This window comes from Oryzias latipes, chromosome 5, assembly GCF_002234675.1.
Source record: "Oryzias latipes chromosome 5, ASM223467v1".
Lineage (NCBI taxonomy): Eukaryota > Metazoa > Chordata > Actinopteri > Beloniformes > Adrianichthyidae > Oryzias > Oryzias latipes.
The window spans coordinates 24,628,104-24,635,186 of NC_019863.2; positions in this window are offsets into that span (position 1 = coordinate 24,628,104).

Consider the following 7,083-nt stretch of genomic DNA (forward strand, 5'->3'; position numbering starts at 1 on the left):
TCTGACTTTTGATTTAAAAACTGGAAACTTGCAGAATCCCCTGTTTGGACCTCGTTTTTCATTTGTTTCTATACCTATCTGGAAGACATTTAGTCCCTCTGTTGCCAAAGATTATGGTTTGCCGGTCCTGTCACAGAGGAATTGCAGCTGTGTGCAGCCAGGTTGTTTCATATTCAATGAATAGGATACTTCCCTGTGTCCGTCTGTTGTGTTGTGGTTAAAAGAGGTCAACACTAGAATCAACTCAAGGCAATTAACCAAACCAGCATGGTGACATCATGAGGGGTTTTTATGAAGAGCCGAAATGCATTTTGGCTTGAATTTGTTTAAGTTTCCAGAGGACAGTGCTATCAGCCAGCAGGAGGAACATTACATTTAGTTTGGCAAAAATTTCTAAATTGAAGAATTTCCATTCATCCACTAACGGTCTATGTCCCTTTCGGGGTCACAGGGATGCCAGAGCCCGGCAACTGTTAGGCAAAGGCAGGGTACTCCCTGGACGGGTCGCTAGTCCATTGCAAGGCATTTGCTGCACCAATGTGTTGATGACAACATGCTTACATAGATGTTGAAAAGGTTGTAAAAATACAAAAGGTTTAACATGCTGGATTTTCTCTTATGAAATGCAGATATTTTCATGGCATCCCTGATGTAAAAGACTGAAGCCAGCAGGTGTAGCTATAAGTGAATTTTATAATTCACAGAAAAAAGGGATGAAGTCAAGCCAAACCAGGTGTGTAGGTTCACTCACAGCCCACCTTTCATGCTTTAAAAAATAAAAAAAGTTTTTGCTCCACTAACTTTAGATTGACATTATGTATATCCAGCCTATGGCAGTGCAGGGGTACAAGGACATTAGCAACTTGGGTACCACATCAAAACTTCTGTCTGCTCAGGGATGAGCCCTTTATAAATATTAAATCATCAGCAGCAGACCGAGAAGTCCCTCATGACATTGAGGGATTCAGCCATGCCTAAGGCTCTTTGTGAGGTACGTTTGTTACCTTGAGAAACAAGTATTGAAAACTTCTTTTTTCTCATCCTGCAATGGACTAACAAACTTATCCAGAGTGTAATTATCTTTTCAAGGCCTGTGACTGTTGGAGTGAAGTCCAGCCCCTTAACAGCTCTGAACGTGTAGCATGCAGAGGATCTGTAGAGGATTAAAACATTGGGCACTTTTTACAAAAAACAAAGCTAATGGTATTTGTTTTAGCTAAACCAATGTCATGATTTTGCAATATTACAGTTCCGTGGTTGTGATTGTTTTATAAAACTCATCTGGCTATAAGTTCCTTAAGATAATTTACTGCTACATCATGTTTGAAATTGTGTTAAAACGTTTGATTTCAGTAACAAAAAAATCCTAAGCTATTAGGAAAAAGCAGTCAATTTTTTGTCCTTCACTTAATATTGTTATTTTTGAAAGTGCCAATTCATATTCCAACGGTCAACTCAGTGTATCATTCTTTATTTCCACTGCACAAATGTTTGTTGACAACTGCTGTATGGCCCCAGGAAAAGTGTTGACTCAGTTCTGCCACATTTGACAGCTGATGAAGTGCATCTCCTTGGGTTGCTGTCTTTTATTTTCTACTCACTGTCTTCATACTCACAACTGTTTTCCATTCTTCACGAGTAGACCACATGAAACTTTACCCGCACACATGGATATTTTTCTAGAGTTCAGGTTTCTTGGAAAAATTGAGACTCTTAAAAATGCTTTTTTCACAACAGACAATAGATAGTGTAGCTTCACTAACTGGCCACTTTAATAGGCACACCTGTCCAAATGCTTGATCATTTCTAATCAGCCAATCACATTGCAGCAACTCAGTGCATTTAGGCACATAGACATGGTCAAGACAATCTGCTGCTGTTCAAACCAAGCATCAGAATGGGGAGTAATTTAAGTAACTTTGAACGTGGCATGGTTGTTGGGCTGGTCTGAGTATTTCAGAAACTGCTGATCTACTGGGATTTTCCGAAAAAGAAAAAATCTTAAGTGAGCGCCTGTTCTTTGGGTGGAAATGCCTTGCTGATGCCAGAGGTCAGAGGAGAATGGGCAGACTGATTGCAGGCTGGTTCCAACTGATAGAAAGTCAACAGGAACTCAAATAACCACTGGTTGGAACCGAGGTCCACAGAAGAGCATATCTGAGCGCACAACACGTCCAACATTGAGGCAGATGGGCTACAGCTAAAAACAGGAAACTGAGGGCTACAATTTGCACAGGCTTACCAAAATTGGACAGTAAAAGATTGATGGAACATTGTTTGGTCTGACGAGTCTCCATTCCTGCTGCGACATTCGGTTGGTAGGGTCAGAATTTGGAGTCAACAACATGAAAGCATGGGTCTTGCCTTGTATCAATGGTTCAGGCTGCTGGTGGTGCAATAGCGTGGGGATATTTTCTTGGGACTTTTGGCCCATTAGTACCAAGTGTGCATGCTGCAACCACGTGTGGGAATCAGTAAAAGCTGATTTGCTTTCACACCACAGCCCACCTGGGTACTGTTGCTGACCATGTCCATCCCTTTATGACCACAGTGTACCATCTTCTGATGGCTACTTCCAGCAGGATAACACGCCAAGTCACAAAGCTGGCATCATATCAGACTGGTTTCTTGAACATGACAACAAGTTCACTAGACTCAGATGGCCCCCATAGTCACCAGATCTCAACCCAATAGAACACCTTTGGGATGTGGTTGAACGGGAGATCGGCATCATCGATATGGAGCCGACAAATCTGCAGCAACTGGGTGATGCTCTCATGTCAACATGGACCAAACTCTGAGGAATGTTTCCAGTACCTTGTTGAATCTATGCCAGGCAAAAAGGGTCTAACTCGGTAATAGCTCGGTGTGCCTAAAATGGCCAGTGAGTGTATATTTAAACAGGAATTTGACACTCTGATGTACATAATGGGTTTTGGGTCTGATAAATCCACGCATCCCTGCAAGGGTCAGCGCTCGTTTGCATGTATTAGCTCTAGAATTGCCACAGTTATCCAAGTAACGTTTGGACGGGGACGGACGGCGGGCCGAGGCGGGCTCCGAGGGCCCAGCCGAGGCACCGCACGCCCCTGCCACCGCAGAGCTGGGACATCCGCCCGTGGTTCTGCCGGGTCGAGGGCCGGAGAAAGGCATGGATCCCCCTCGCGGGGACCGCAGAGCTGGCAGCAGGTGCCGTGGCACGGTGGGGCAGTGGTTAGTGCTCTTGCCTCACAGCAAGAAGGCCCGGTTCAAGTCCCGGCTGGGGGACCTGAAACAGAACATCAAAGGGGGGACCTTTCTGGGTGGAGTTCTCCCCGTGTATGCGTGGGTTTTCTCCGGGGACTCCGGCTTCCTCCCACTGTCCAAAAACATGCTACATAGGTTAATTGGTAACTCTAAATTGTCCCTAGGTGTGAATGCGAGAGTGCATGGGTGTGTGATTGTGGCCCTGCGACAGACTGGTGACCTGTCCAGGGTGTCCTCTGCCTTCGCCCACAAGTGGCCGGGATAGGCTCCGGCAGCCCCGTGACCCCGAAAGGGAATAAATGGATTAGATGATGAAAAAATAAAATGAATGAATGATGCACAAAATGTCATAAATGCCATGCAAGAGAGGTTTACCATTCTGCAGTGGCTTTATTTTTAAAAAACCCATTGAGGTTGTTGCTAGAGCTCTGGGTTTTGAATTTGATCCTATTCTCGCCTGATATTAGTTTTCTGTGCCATTTTAGCAGAGAGAGCTTTCCATCATCCAAAACAGCAACAATGAACCAGTTTGAAGGATGAAACAGCAGCTCCAGATAAGCCTATTAAGGTGCGTGTGTTGGATTTTGTGTATTTCTGTGTTTGTGTGGGAGATTTTTGGACTCACTGATTGCTCATGAGCTGGGACAGACAGAGTAAAGCTTGTGAGTGACTTTCCTCCAACGAGACAGCAATTTCCAGGGACCAAATTCATTTTAATGATGTCAGTGCCTATAGGACTTGTAAGGTTAGTGCCGACTGGTGTTTAAATAATGTCCTGTTTGTTCCCTTGACTCTTACTGAATTTCATTTCTAGTCTTTTCTCCAATCTGTCTGTATTCTTTTTAATCCAGTTCAGATAGTTTTTCTTCTTTTGCTGTCTTCCCCTTTACACATCTCTTTCACTGTCTGGCACCATCTCCTTCACCTCCTCCTCCCTCCTCTTTTTTAAGCTCTGTCTGTGCTCGCCTCCCTCTCTCCCTCATTATTCGGTATAATCAGTTGTCTAGACAGTGACTCCCCACACAGATCACACTTGAGAGAGAAAATGGACAAAGGAAGCAATGGAGGGAGAAAGAAAAGTGACAAAAGAGGAAATGAGACGACGGAGAGGAAAAGAGACGTGATAAATTGATTAGTCTATTTTTTTTTTTGCCTCCTGTGATACTCCTAGTGTACATGAAACAAGAAATTAAAGAAATGGGCAGAGGATGAGTGGGAAAAGGAGAGAAAGGTGTCTGAACACATCTAAAAATACAAAACTGAAGACTGATAAATTGACTGTGACATATTTCCCATGTTCTAATAATAACCAGTAATTAGTGACCAAATAAGTTACAGGATTTTCTGTTCGGCAAAAAAAAAAGTTTGTTTCCAAAGATGTTCTGCGTTTTTTAATAGACTTAAAAGCTCATCTGAATACCTTGGATCGAAAAACCCCTGTCAACCTCAAAATGAAAGTTTTAGTTCCCTTGCAAGTGAATCCTGGTGTGATTAGTAACAGTGTGAATACAAAAAGGCTAAAGAGAGTAAGTTACAATTGAGGAATTCATTTCTAATTGGATAAATACCCTGAAGCAGGACTTTATTTATTTATTTTCATTCATTCATCTTCTTCCGTGTTGTCCCTTTCGGGTCACGGGGCTGGCGGTGCCTATCCCGGCCACTCGTGGGCGAAGGCAGGGTACATCCTGGACAGGTTGCCAGTCTGTCGCAGGGTGGCAGGACTTTAAACAAGAAAAACAAAAAAAAGTTAGAAAATGGTTCTTGGCAAATCGAATGTAGGCAGACAGTCATTATTATTATTAAGTCATTATTGAACCAGTAAAAATCACCTGTTTTCTGTTTGTTTTGGGTAATATTGCCCTCAAGTGAGCTAGCTTTGGTAATTGCACGGTGCCCCCAGTTGGTTTGGTCTACTTTGTTTTCAAAGTACATCAAAGAAACTTTTTTTTTCCCATTCTTTGCCTATTTGAACCAAAAGAGAGGCTGTGCTTACATGAGCATTTAAACCAACCAATTCCTACAATGCCAAAGTATTAGCCTCCTGAATGCTCCCTTATGTGTTCAGGTGTGATCAAAACAAAAAACACACAGAATTACTCTCTTTTCATAATAATAATCTGGCCACCAAAAAAAAGCAAATTTTTAATGGTACTCTGGCTTCCTCCCACAGTCCAGAAACATGCTTCGTAGGTTAAATGGTACCTCTATATTGTCCCTAGGTGTGCATGCGATTATGTGGGCCTGCAACAGACTGGCAACCTGTTCAGGGTGTACTCCGCCTTTGCCCAACAGTAGCTGGGTTGGCCTCAGCAGTCTTCTGACCCTGAAAGCGATATGGTAGTTTCAAAAGATGGATGGATATTGCAGACATGATTAGAATATTTTTCCAAAGTATAGGCTAAATGTTGGCTTGTGCATTACAACATATTTGACAGACAATTTTTGCCAGAAGTTAAGTGATGTTCCTCCAAAATCGGAACAGGGTGCTGTTACAAACTGTACTTTCTGGACTGAGATGTCAGAGGTTTTTCCACTGATCTGCTGTAGCCACTACTTTGGCCACTAGCCCTAAGCAGACACTAGTTTGGAGGCTACTTCCAAGGGTTCCCATTGCCACAGGCACCACTGCTACCTTCACCTCTGAAGCTTTCTCCAGTTCTTCCCTGCATCCCCGGTATTTCTCCAGTTTCCCATGTTCATTAAACCTGATGTAGCTAACAATTGCCACATCCACCACAACAGCTTTCCTGTGTTCTTTATCCACCACTTCAATGTTTGGTTGATTCATCTATACCATCTTGTCCAATTGTGTCTTAAATTCACACAGGATCTTTGCTCTCTCCTTCTCTACACATTTCCCACTTTGACCTCGGGGTTTAATGGGACATAGAATGTTTTATAGTGGAGCCGTGGGACCCAGGTGTACTGTGAAGGACTCAGATTATTTGCTTGGACCAAATAACATCACTTCTGTTTTATTACAATTAAAACTTGAAAATCTCATGGCCATCCAGTCTTCCATATCTTGTAAAAAAGACAAAAGGGCTGTGACAAAGCAACTTTTTGAATTGGTGAATACGTTTGACTGTGGTCAGCAGTAAAAGGAAACTCTGTTTAATGTTTACTCAGGATGGAGTCCAGAGGAAGGAGGTACAGAGAAAACAAAAGAGGTCCTAAAATTGAGCCTGGCGGAACCCCAAACAACGGTGGAGCCGTTGAAGAATTAGATCCAGAAATGCTTACATGTATAGTTCTGTCAACCAGATAGGAAGAGAACCAGTTGAGTGCAGTAAAGCCCAAGCCAAACCAAATATTTGGGGACAGTCTTAAATGCAGCAAAAAACCAACAAAGGGCCTATCGTAAGGCGTTAAAGACTCTCAACAGAGCAGATTCTGTTCTGTGTAGGGTGCTATAGCTGGACAGAAACATCTCAGAGACAATGTTCAAGTCCAGGAAGGACTTTAACCCTTGTGCTATCTTAGATGACCCCACCCTTACTTTGACATGTTATTCCTACCATGACAAAGGTGTATAAAGGTGGAAAGATTTCATGTAATCCATGGACACCAGTGAATATCACAAATCATTGAAGAAAAAAGGTTTAGAGCAGTGTCTAGTGGGTCTAGATGACCCAACTCTCAACGTCAAAGTGCCGAGGATAGCACAAGGGTTATCAGTAGGTACGAGTGTGACGATAACCACATCTCTGCGGTGATGACCTCATCACCACCCCTACCCCCAACATTTTGTGTTTGGTGGGGGGGGGGGGGGGGTGCAGTTAGCTGCGACACCGCGCCCCCTGCTGCTTCATCACTGTGGTGATCAAAAATCCC